Here is a 12,415-nt window from a genome sequence, read left to right as displayed (position 1 = left end):
ATCATGCACAATTTAGTAAACCAAAATCAGCTTTTAATAGGTAGAACACAACATTTGCAATATCTTATGATATTTTAGTTCAGATTCATGTCCCATTTTGTAATATGGATAATACCAATGTGGATAATACATAGTGTTTGTTTTTACCGTGTAAGACTGGTATCAGATGTTTACTGTTGCTAACACATTTACAAAATTGTCAGTTGTTCAGCCTGTCATGTTAATACATTTGCATATTGTTGGGCCTATTGGGCCTAATGTATGTCGTTTGGGTTTTGTATTGGATTGCCACTTGAAGTTTATTGTAAAATCTGAGTATGAAGCAAGTCCGATTGAAGCAAAAGTAGTTGAAGCTGAACCATGAGTGTTATATGAATTGCAAATGTCAAAAAAAAAAAAAAAAAACAACATCATCTAAGGGCCAACTCCACTGCAGTTGGTACATATATTTTCTCTCCAATAAGTGTTTACCAGGCATAGTGCAATTTACTTTTTATCAACAGGCATCCTGCTGGGGGAACCAACCTAGTACATTTTCTCTGGTATCTTATGAGCCCTGTTCTTGTGCGGGATGCTAAGGACCGCCTGAAAGACCCTATTTGTCTCCCTAATCTTACACAAAATAACATTTGCATTCAGCCAGCTGCCTGTAATAAAGGCTGGCAGTTATGAGGCCTGCTTCCGTGCATTACCATTAATCACAATTAAATAGAGCTTAGTGCTTGTCACATGAATATTTACAGTGTGGCCGGGGCCATCTCGCACTGTAAATTCATAAATCATTTGGCCAGATTATGGAATTTATGGCTGTTTTATTATTCATGATCTGCCTTTTATGTGGTGTTATATTTATTTCCCTCTCCAACGGATGGGCATGTTGAGCTGGGTTTAGTGGGCTGTCCATCACACCTGTCGCACACACATCTGGGCTGTCACAGACACACACCTACAGGGACAATACATTTGGGTATCTCTTACTCTGGCTCCTGCATGCAAGTTTTCTGTCCACCACAGCATGTCAGAGAAGCAAATTCCATTTTTCTGCCATAGAATGAGTGTGTGTGTGTGTGTGTGTGTGTGTGTGTGTGTGTGTGTGTGTGTGTGTGTGTGTGTGTGTGTGTGTGTGTGTGTGTGTGTGTGTGTGTGTGTGTGTGTGTGTGTGCGTGCGTGTGCGTGTGTGTGTGCCTGTGTGTGTGTTTGTTTGGCTGGCTCCTTAAATAATTGACTCTGTCCTCTGCTGTTTCATGTTGTCAAGAGCTCCCTCTGGAGGCCGGGCCCAGAATGCTTCGAGGATTCACACAGCTCCAGTAGGACATGTGACATATTGAATTGCATCACTTTCCGCCAGCTTTCCCTTTATATAAAGCAAAAAGCAGCTGGTGACTTTGCTATGTGTTCCTATAACAGAGACTGTTAAGTCACCATCCGCCCCCTCCTTTTCTCACTCACGTTGGGACAAGTGACAGAGAAAGCAAGTGGAAGATCAGAATAAAAGAATCTGCATATAAAACTGTTAATTGAAAACCACTCAATTTTCATACTCACCTTTATTCTTGGAGTAGATGGCATACGGCAGAGATTTGCATGAGCTTGATTTCCGTGATTAACAGCTGATTCAGCTGTTGACCTGCACTGTGCACGGCTGTGGCCTGAGCCCAGCCAATCAAAGCTAAGGTGGACCATGTGTTCAGGGTCAAGACAGACTGGCCCAGCAGCCGAGAGGCCTCCAGCTGCCTTCAACTTGAGAACCAGCCAGAGAGCCAGCCTGTGCTGTGTCCTTAATGAATGTCTTATAGCAGGTAATACCTAGGTTACAATAGTGGATTTGTAATCTTGCTGAACAAATCTTTTGCTTTTTCATCATTATAAATTACTGTTTTGTTTTCTGTATGGAAATGAAGAGAAGATTTGGCAAATGTATTAGCCTTGTTTTTTTTATTGTTTATACCCACATATGTGATTCATAAAGTGAATAAGAGGAATTAGGAGAGAAGTGGAAATGTGTTTGTGTGTTCATGAACCAACTGACTGGCAGGGTGTCAAAAACGGAAGCAGTCCGAATATTGTGCACGCAAACCGATCCCATGCCATCTTGTTCTCCAGTAGTAAGTTTGACAATATTTCAGCTGTTATGTGTATGTGGAGGACAGACATCATGGTCGTTGAAATTACAGTCAGTCCCATCTCCCATTGGATGGACATGCTTTTCTTTCCTGTTCTGTTTAACGCTACCTCTCTTCTCGGTGAACTTTAATAAAAACTGTATTCCCCTGATCTCTACGTCTGGACTCCAAATAATGAAACGTATCGATCTGCGAAATGCATCTCGCTCAATAGTCACACTACAGCTGGAAGGGAATAAAGGCAGACACGGTCAAAAAATGCAAGCAGAGAGAGAGAGAGAGTGCAACCATCTAGTGGTTATAAAACAAAAACTCATGATCAATAGACAGCTTGGTGGACAAATTTTGCGGTATAGAAATGCTCATTTGAGTCTGTGAAGATCTCTTTTCTTTTCTTTCTTTATTTATTTTAATTGAGCCTAACTTGTATTGAACCTCGAGTGTTCCATTAATTCTGATGTTCCTTTCCAAAAATGGATGTGATATTGGTCTAAAATGTGGCAGATTTTGATTTGCTTTTAAGAATTATACAGAATTTTACTGTGCTGATAAAAATTGTGTAGTAGAAATATACCCTTATAGATATTCACCATATGTGATTGTTGAAAAGATAAGACAGGATAAGGAGGAGTGTGGTATGTGTGGGTGTACTCACGTGAGCTCACATAACTGTGTGTGTGTTTCTTCGTCTGAATGAGAGCAATCTTTTGTGCTATCTGAATATTTCTCATCCCTCCTCTCTGGAGAGAGTGCTCTGGCATGGCCCTTAGTTGGATAACAGACTGTTGACGTGAATGGGCTGTATAGCCGCTGTCTCTGCTTGTGTAGCAAACTACCTCATGGCCTTGTACTCTTACAACAGTCTACTTTTGTTCTAGTTCCTCTTCAGCCCATCCCTCCCCTGCACAGATGCAGTGTAGACACACTCTGTCCCTGAGAGATTGAAAGAAACTGAAAAAGTAATTATTTTGAAGCACAAGTTTTAAATTGTACCCTTGAAGGTGTTCAAGTTAAATGCCAGTTCTGTGAATGAGTGTGCTGTCACTTATGTTCAAAATATTTTCTTTTAAGTTCCACATAAGAAAAAAAGTCATAGAAGATTGGAACAACATGAGTGTATGGAAGCCCATTTCTACCACAAGAATAAAAAAAATAGCGATTTTTGGTGAATCATAATTATGAAATAAATAATTATAATTATGAAATAAACAGCTAAACTTACAAGTAATAATCATGAAAGTATGAATCTATGACATAGTAAGTCATAATTATGACCAAAAAATGCTGAAATTACCTTCCACCATGACAATGACCCAAAGCACACAGCAAAACTGAGCACACAGTGGTTGAAGGAGAAAAAGGTGTATGTCCTTTGCATGACCTAGTCAGAGCCCAGACTTAAACCCCTCTGAAAATCTGTGAACTTGAAAACTGCAGTCCACAAACGCTCACCATCAAATTTCACTAAACTTGAGCAAATTCTGCAAATAGTGGGCAAATATTGCAAAGTCTAGATTGCAAAATGTCATAATTTAAACTTGTAATAATTATGAAGTTTTCTGTCATTATGATTTACCAGTCCATGTAGTGGAAATGGGCTTCCATATGTGGATGGGTGAACTTTCCATTTAATAATAAGTAAGTTAAGCATTACTGTACTTTTGAAACAGTTGTGAGTGGTAAATCAAAGGATCTAGTCCTCCTTTCTAACATCCAGTTGGACCATCAGGATCATGTGTTTTTATTCTTGGACATATTGATTACGCAAACATAAATAAGTAATGTGCTTAAAATATTGTACCTTTTTTATCTTATCAAAATAACTTCTGCAAGAATTTATACCTGTTTTATGAAATGTGACACATTTGTCAGTCTTCCTATTTCATTTCCATCCTTTGTTGTAAAATCCCTAGTACAGTTTGTGTGAATGCCACAGTAGAAACAGAGCAGATTCAAAATCTTCAGTACTTATCTTGCTGGATCTGTCTGCTGCTTTTGACACAGTTAACCACCACCAGATCCTCCTGTCTACCCTATTGGCAAAGGGTATCTCAGGAACCGCACTCCTGTAGTTTGAGACTTACCTATCAGAAGGGTCCTTCAAAGTATCTTTGGAGAGGTGAGGTGTCCAAGTTTGCAACATCTAACTACTGGGGTGCCTCAGGGTTCAGTTCTTGGACCACTTATCTTCTCTGTCTACATGGGATCACTAAGTTCTGTCATCCAGAAACATAGCTTTTCATACCACTGCTATGCTGATGACACTCAACTCTACCTCTGAAAAACGCTTGTCCCCTTTACACTTGCAGTCTTTTCATTTGCTGCTTGTTTTCTTTAAAAAAAACTAACACTAGCTTTCTAATCTTTTTGTATTCTATCAGTTTTATTTTTATTTATTATATAATTAATAAAAACCTTGCTACGTGTACTACTTTAAGCTAACTGAGACTTTTGTTGATTTTGATTGCTTATATTGTCCTCATTTGTAAGTCGCTTTGGATAAAAGCATCTGCTAAATGACTAAATGTAATGTATAATGTAAATATCTGTAGGGATTTTCCCGGGAATAAAGAGAGATTAGAATAGGGGCCTGAAACATTCTTTCCTCTTGTCGAGGCCACAGGGCCCATCAAGTCTTTTATGAGATAAAGACACTGCAGATGCAAAACTTGTTATGATCACCAAGGAAAAGCAGGGAGGGAGGCACAGAACACACTAACAACTGAAACACAGAAGGAACAAATTCTAAAGGAACATTTTATACACTACAGTTTTCTTAGTATTGCAGCACCTGATGATCATGCTAAACAGCATGATATCGCAATATAATTTTTATATAATAACTGCAGTATGTGTTTTCGCACAAACAGTGGTTGCCCCGTGCAACAGACTCTTATCTGTAATCAGAGCGATGACATCACAACAAACGTCGTCGTCTGCTGATGACGTGCGCGGGGTTTTCCGGGTGCGACGGCTTGAGTTGTAGGCTAGCAGGCTAACGGAGTAGCGTCGAAACACAGATAATACTACAGCGCTGTTGACTAACGTCGAGAGTTGGAGGGTGGGATGTCGAACATGAAGGGGGTAAACGATTCATTTTACAAGGGGTGTTTCTGAAAGTGAAGTCGCTGTGATCTACCTAGATTAATATAGCTGAAATAAAATGTCAACAACGCGGCCCCTCCTCGGGATGAAGCGAATCACCGAGGTAACCTGCACAGAGCCGCCGGGAGGCAGGCAGTCCCCGTCCGCCAGCAGAACGCAGTGCGAGCCGCTCACCGTAGACGAGTTCACAGTACATGAGGACAAGCAGACAGAGCTCAGATGCAGCAAACCGAAGGTCGAAAAGGTTTTCCAAGTAACATTCACGATTATTGGGCTCTTGGATCACACTGGAGCCCACGGAAGTAAGACTTCCAGGCAGATCTGGCTCCAGCTGAAGGGAAAAAAGGAAGATGTTTCAAAAGCGAAGGTAAATGGAAGTAAATTGTGAAAATGTTCATCTTAAACAATGTTGCTGCTTGTTTTTTTGTTTGACTGTCAGAAGAGAAATTGATAAACTTAACGTAACTTAACTTGCTACGTAATAGCTGGAGGAGGCTGATGTGTTTGACAGCAACGTGTTTGTCTTTATTTGACATTAAAACAAAGGTCCGTAGTATGCTGTAGACTCGTTTGTGTCTCGCTGTCCTCACAAAAATATTTTATTCAATCTTTTTATTTTAAGTAGATCAATCTTTTTTCTTCTTCCTTTTTTTTTAAAGTTAATTTTCAAACATAATGATATTTAACAATCATTTGCAAAACGAATACTATTTTCTGTGTTCCACAACTTGAAACTGTCACTCTGCTCCACTCACATTGCCTTATCAAGACCGGCTTTTAGTCTTTACATATCTGGGTGATACGGCTACTTTGGGCGAGAAGATAAATAGCTACAATTTGCCCAGTTTTTTTGTCTGAAACATAAGTTAATTGAAATTATTTCCTAGTTTATTGAACTGATGTAGAAAAGTGATGTCATCACACGCACAATCATAATGTTGTGTTGAGCACCAGCATGGCTGTGAATGGCTTCACACCTGTGAATCACATTGGCCAAATCCCAGCTGTGCTGATACTCAGTACAGCTAAGCAGTTGTAAGTCTTATTACTTGAATAAATCATCACAATTCTGCTTTATTATGTCATTTGGGAAAAACTTCAGCCAAACCACACAGATCCATTCCATTATAGCCAATGTAAAAGGATTATGTTTCGGTGCATTTCATAATATCTCAGGAGAGAGAAACACATTATAGATGTTCCAACACTGTACAGTTTCACATAGATTTTTCCCGTTAATGTGGTGTCGAAAGAATGAGTTACCAAGACAGCAACAAAAGACGTGGTTTTTCACTGAACACATGTGGCGTCATCACCTCGTTCTGACATGCCATTCTAGTCAGATCTAATAAGGAAATTATAATCATCAGTGCCAGTAAACCTGGAATATCCTTATTGTTAAGCCATGAAACGGAAACCACTCAAGTGGATGTTTCGCCACCACGTGCACTTCCTCTTTGTCAAAATTTTTAAATATTTGTAATTCTTTTTCACAGGTATAAATATTATAACCAAAAAACTGAAGTCTCAAGGAATTTTCTATGAAATCACATTGACAGGCAAAAAGCTCTTGTCTATACATCTCACTGACTTTTGAATATCTCTTTCCGTTTGAATAAAAAAAAAAAAAAAAAAAAAAATAGGAGCTAGTATCTGCTTCTCATCCAAACTGTGTCATGAATTTTCTCATGAGTCTTTGACAGATCTGTTTGCTTAGTCAGGACAAGACGGGAGGCCCCCAGTGTATTTCACTTTCGGTTTTTTAGTTACTACTCAAGAGTAGTGGCTTTTAACCTGGTGTTATTACTGGTACTGTATATGAGTATTTCTTTTACCGTAACCTGCTCGCTCAGATCAAAGAAATAAAAAGTTCAGCAAAGATGTGACAAAATGGTCCACCCCAAGGGGTTCCCGTGTTGTTCTTTCTTTCGAACTAGTAGTTATTTGCTTACACAGGCTCACCCACTCACTCAAAGCCACATAATCATATCAGTAGCATGTCTTTTAAGTTAAAGAAACTCCAAAGAAGCCATCTATCCCCATTGTTTTTAACCATACTAGCTTGTTTTAAAATACAGTACATTTAGGGCTCCTTTGGGGCAAATAAGGTTATTCTGATAAAAATTGTCTAAGTATAGTTATATATATATATATATTATATATATATAATATATATATATATATATATTATATATATATATATATAAAATAGCAAACATTAAACTCGCAACACTAAAGACCTGGAGATTGTGTGAAGCAGCATTTTCTGTGAACTGAAGCACTATTATGAGAGATGTTCGCATTTAACTTAACGTTGTGCTGCATTTCACTCTGAAAGGCCAAATATATATTTATATAAACAAAACACAGCCTTTGCAATTTGGTAATCTCACTAAATCATATCTAGATTTTTATTTTTTATTTTGATTCATAGATCAGCCGCAAGTACTTTTTATAATTGAAAGTATTTAATAAGTATCATATTAATAGCAGAATTAATAATTATAGTCAGAAAATAAGTTTTTAAGGATATAATTACTTTCTTTTGTACTCAGTGTTGGTTCTGTGTGTCTACATTTGGTTGCGGTGTCATACTTGCATATGTAGCCTACTTTCATTGATTATGATAATGGGCATGTGGAATCTCCCTAGAAAAATAATGTAGGCCTTGGTCATTTGGTCCCTCAAGGCAAATCTTATGTGCATGCTAGTTTAAAATAATGAAACCAGTTTGACTTGTTTTTTTCCTTTATTATTATCTCCTGAGAATAATTATTCTAGAGGGGTATGCTTGTGTTGTCAAGTCTCTCTGCTCCTTCTAGAAGTGAAGTTTTTCTATCATTCGCAATGTATGTGTTGTAATCTAGTCCTGCTGTGATTGTTTTGCAGGAGTATGTGAAAGGCCTATGTGACCCAGAGCTTCAGAAGGAAGAATGGTACCCGGCAGACATGCACTGCATTTTTGCTGGTGCTCGTGGACTCTTTTTAGAACGGCTGCTCAGAGACACGAGTGCAGAGGTCCAAGTTCTGGAGCCGGGTCGTCTGAGGTTGAGTGGGCGTGCGGAGGCTGTCGTCATGGCTCAAAGTCGTGTTCAACAGTTTGTCTTCCTCTTTCGGGAGAAGCGAAGCTTGCCGGCTGACAGAGAGCCCTTGGTAAAGCGCACTTTTAAGACTTTTGTGGAGGACCGGGCTTGATAATTATGCCATGGAGCTGCTTTGTTTTTGCTGCCCAGTGCCCTCAAAGATGAACTTTTGGGCTTGGCCCAGAGCCCCACACAGCCTATAGCTATCATAGACCTTGAGCAGGACCGCTCCCAGACTAGCACACCTGTAACAGACCTCTCCAACCGTATCCTGGACAACCACTTTTGAGGATAAAACCTCAGGTCCTGCCACCACTCCTGATGTTATGCCTGGTCTGAATGGTCGGCCTTGCAACAAGCGGCGGTACTCTCTGAAAGCGAGCAGAGGGACACTAAGAGACAATACTCATTGGAGAGGAGAGAAGAGGAGCAGTTGGATGAGCGAGAGCCAAGCCAAACTCGGACAGTTGCGCCTGCAAAAGGGACACTAGCAGCTAGTGAATCGATGAATGAAATTGAGGTGGTGAGTCCTGAGACTAACTTGCGCTGTCTCGTCGTTAACTTCTTCCGAACCATGGGCTACCAGCAGGAGGTGGTGGAGCGGTGGGTGCTCTGAGACGGGGCAGACAGAAGACACATTTTTACTTCTGGACGAATTGGGGAAGAGACTCAGAAGAACCAGGGAGCACAGCGCACTTCTCGCACTCCTGATCTGTTGCCCTGCACAAACGCCTCATCCACCTCTACCTGCGTCAGGCTCAAAGAGAAGGTAACGGGCACAGATGCGAGCTCTTGCAGAGATCAAGTGCAAAGAAAACATTAGACCTCCTAGCACTAATGGCATAGGTCAGAAGAACCAGACAAGCAGTGTGCCTCTGCTTCTGCCACTCTTAAAAGAAACAATGGTGCACAGAATGAATGTGTGTGAAGTGATCATCATTGATGACGATGATAATGACTTCTCAGAGACAGAAAGGAAGCCTCGAATGGCGTGCACTTGATTTTAAGACAGAGTCCCGGTTTGACTACTTACCCCGTGGTAGCTCTCAAACAATGGTTCCAGTCCGGATGGAGAGTGTGACCCATCTCCGCAGCTCCTCTCAAGGCCCTCCTCTCCGGAGCGCCGAAACACGGCCAGGATGCTCTTACCAGACGCTCCCTGGAAGGGCACCTTTACCTCGCTCAGAGGCACATAGCACTTCTAAACCAGCACCCCTCACCGGCATATCTCGTTTCCAGCAGTCCCTGAGAACCCCCTACCGACTAGTTCTACAAAATGAACCGGGCTGCCAAGATCTGCGACACATCATCATCGATGGGAGCAATGTAGCAATGGCGTAAGTCTCAGTCAGATTGTATAATTTTGGGGGGGCACTGACGGTTCTCCTTCTTCCATGAATGTGAAAGAATATTTCTAACAGTAAATTTTGTGTGCTTTTAAGGCTGCAATACATTGCAAAACTTGCCGAGATTTTTGCTTCAATTTGCAGCATAGACAAGTTGACGTTAGTCGCTGAAACTCATAGGCAGTCTGCAGATTTGGAGCAGTTGGAGTTGACAGATTTAACAAGAAATCACCTAGTGTATGGTGTGCAAAGACATTTTTTAGCTTTAGACTAGGATTCCATCCAGTCTGTGAATACCAGAAATGTTTAATAATTTAATTTGCTGTGTTCAGAGCAACCTGAAGGACATTGCTGAAAGTAGTACATGATCCTTAACTATTTAGTTAACGATGCCCCAGTTTTTCTTGGTAAACGCTTCCAAAGTCAACAAGTGTGTAATGTCTGGTGTTTTATAGTCTGCTCAGATTTTAGTTGTGTAGTGCATTCCAGCCTTCACTTATCCTCATTATTTTTTGATTTTATATATTTGACATAAGCTAAGAATAACCATTTACACAAAGGTCAAATTTAAAGTCTTCAAAATCTACCCCACTTTGTTCAGTTCCAGATTGTTTTATGGCAGCTTTGTGCTATCTTTTAATTTCATTATTAGGAGTGTGACGAGATCAATGGCACGAGATCTGACTGGTCTCACGAGAAGGTGACGATATCCTCGTGCAGACCTTTCAGATATATTAACACTGGCCCTTTCACCAGTGGTATGTAATGTAAGATATTATGTTCACATCAGGCAAGTGGCCGCATGATAAGTAGGAAAATTACGCAGTAGTTAAGTCTTTATCCAGTCATAAAAACAGAATTCACAGTTTAATGCGGAATGTTCGGAATTTCTCAAATTTTGAATTAACCAAAAGTAAGTCATTACACCTAAATCAGGCCTTAAATCACGACATGGACTAGTATCTGTAAATATAAAGCCGCAAATGTCGATTTAAATATGAATCCTGTATGCTCTGCCTGTCTCTGTTAATGTATTGCGCAGACGCGAGGTTTACATACACACACACACACACACACACACTGAAGCACGCGTGACGCTCCGCGGTGATTTCAGCGTCTGCTGTCTCACTAAATGAGGATGTAAACATATGAACAACATCTTCAGAACTGCTCTGAGAGTCACTTCATGAGCATTTTACCTTTTGATTTGAGTGAAACTAGCGTCATATCACATACACAGAACTGTAAGGGTATTCACGACAACCCGTCAAAATAAAAGTCCGGTTTGAAATAACGACAATAGAATCTACACACCCTACTACTACTACTACTACTACTATTACTACTACTAAAATGAAACATGCATTATTTTAAAGGAATAATCACACAACATTTCTTCCATGTTTTAATTTTAATTGTAAATCCCCTTTGTTTGCCAAAAAAAAAAAGTTTGCTTAAAATTTCTATAATAAATGATAAATTATTAAATTAATGTTTTATGCCTTTCATTTGATAACCAGAAAAATGTAAATGCACAACACGAATTCTGAGGGGGGAAAACACAAGCATCCAGGCTACTTTAAGAAAAAATAAAAATGAATAAATTAAGTGTGTTATGCATTCAAATAGTTAGACATGCTAAAACAACAGAATTTGGTACAATAAAAATATAAAAATATGGTGAGAAAAAAATAAAAATCATTTCATAGGGCCCTAAAGGTTTTTTTTTTTTTTTTTGTTTTTTTACTTTTAATAAATTGATGTGGAAAATGTATATACTATTAAAAAGGAGTTAAGAAAAATTAAATGTAAAAAAAATATATTTTTTTTTATTATTCAAGTGGAAATCAGTTTTACTAAATAATAAAACTGACTGACTGCTACTTTAAAGGGATATTATTTTGTGTTGTTTATTATTTATTTTTATGTATACTATAATAATTTTGTGCAATTACTTGCCTGTTCAGTTTGAGTTTGTGGCAAAACATTTTGCAGTTGTTTTACATGTTGTTTTTATACCTGCATAAAATTTATTAAAGTAATGTTTTCGTAAAGTACAATTTGAGTTCCAAAATGCACCTACATTTTTTGCATTTAGTGTTTTTCAGGTTAAATAAAAGACAAAGTTTTCCCTATATATTTCATCATTGAGGATTTATTTAAAAAAATTTTAAAATCTTGTCTCGTTCTCGTGAACCCAGTCTCGTCTCGTCTTGTGGGGGATAAGTGTCTCATCACACCCCTAATTCATTATATAATATATTGGCATTATTATATTTGGCATCAGCCACCCAGCTTTCCGATTCCCAGCACTTGAAAAGATTTAGACGTTACTGTAAAACTCCCACAATTACCAAAAGCACACATAAATGTAGACTATGGAAAATCGTTTGAAAGCAACAAAAAAGTTTTGTTTTGTGTGAAGAACAGACTGAAATTTCTGCATTATTTCTGCAATTTCTTATTGCAGGGACTGTGACAGATCCTTGTCACTGACTGCTGGCGTTCATTTTTTGAAAATGAACATTCTTCAGAACTTCCTCCTTTAAATGACCTTAACTTTGAAATGTTGCATTTAGTTTTTCGTGTTCAGCAGTTTGAATAGTTTTTTCTTATATTATGGAACCATTGTAAAGCGACAGGGTGTTACTGATGCTTTTTTTCGGCGACGGTTTCGGGAGTGTGACAGTTTTGGAAGTGTGAAGGTGAAGAAAAACGTTTGAGTTTGTGAGTGTGTAAGTGCCCATAAGGTTAAAGT

General features: G+C 39.0%; 1 pseudogene; it reads left to right on the top strand.

Annotated features, from left to right (window-relative positions):
• Nucleotides 1–5,042: 5,042 nt before the first annotated feature.
• Nucleotides 5,043–10,074, top strand: LOC122148537 (annotated as a pseudogene).
• The last annotated feature ends 2,341 nt before the right edge of the window (nt 10,075–12,415 follow it).

This window comes from Cyprinus carpio, chromosome A18, assembly GCF_018340385.1.
Source record: "Cyprinus carpio isolate SPL01 chromosome A18, ASM1834038v1, whole genome shotgun sequence".
NCBI classification, from domain to species: Eukaryota; Metazoa; Chordata; class Actinopteri; order Cypriniformes; family Cyprinidae; genus Cyprinus; species Cyprinus carpio.
Note: the sequence above shows the minus strand (reverse complement) of the source record. Positions and strands in the feature narration are given on the sequence as shown.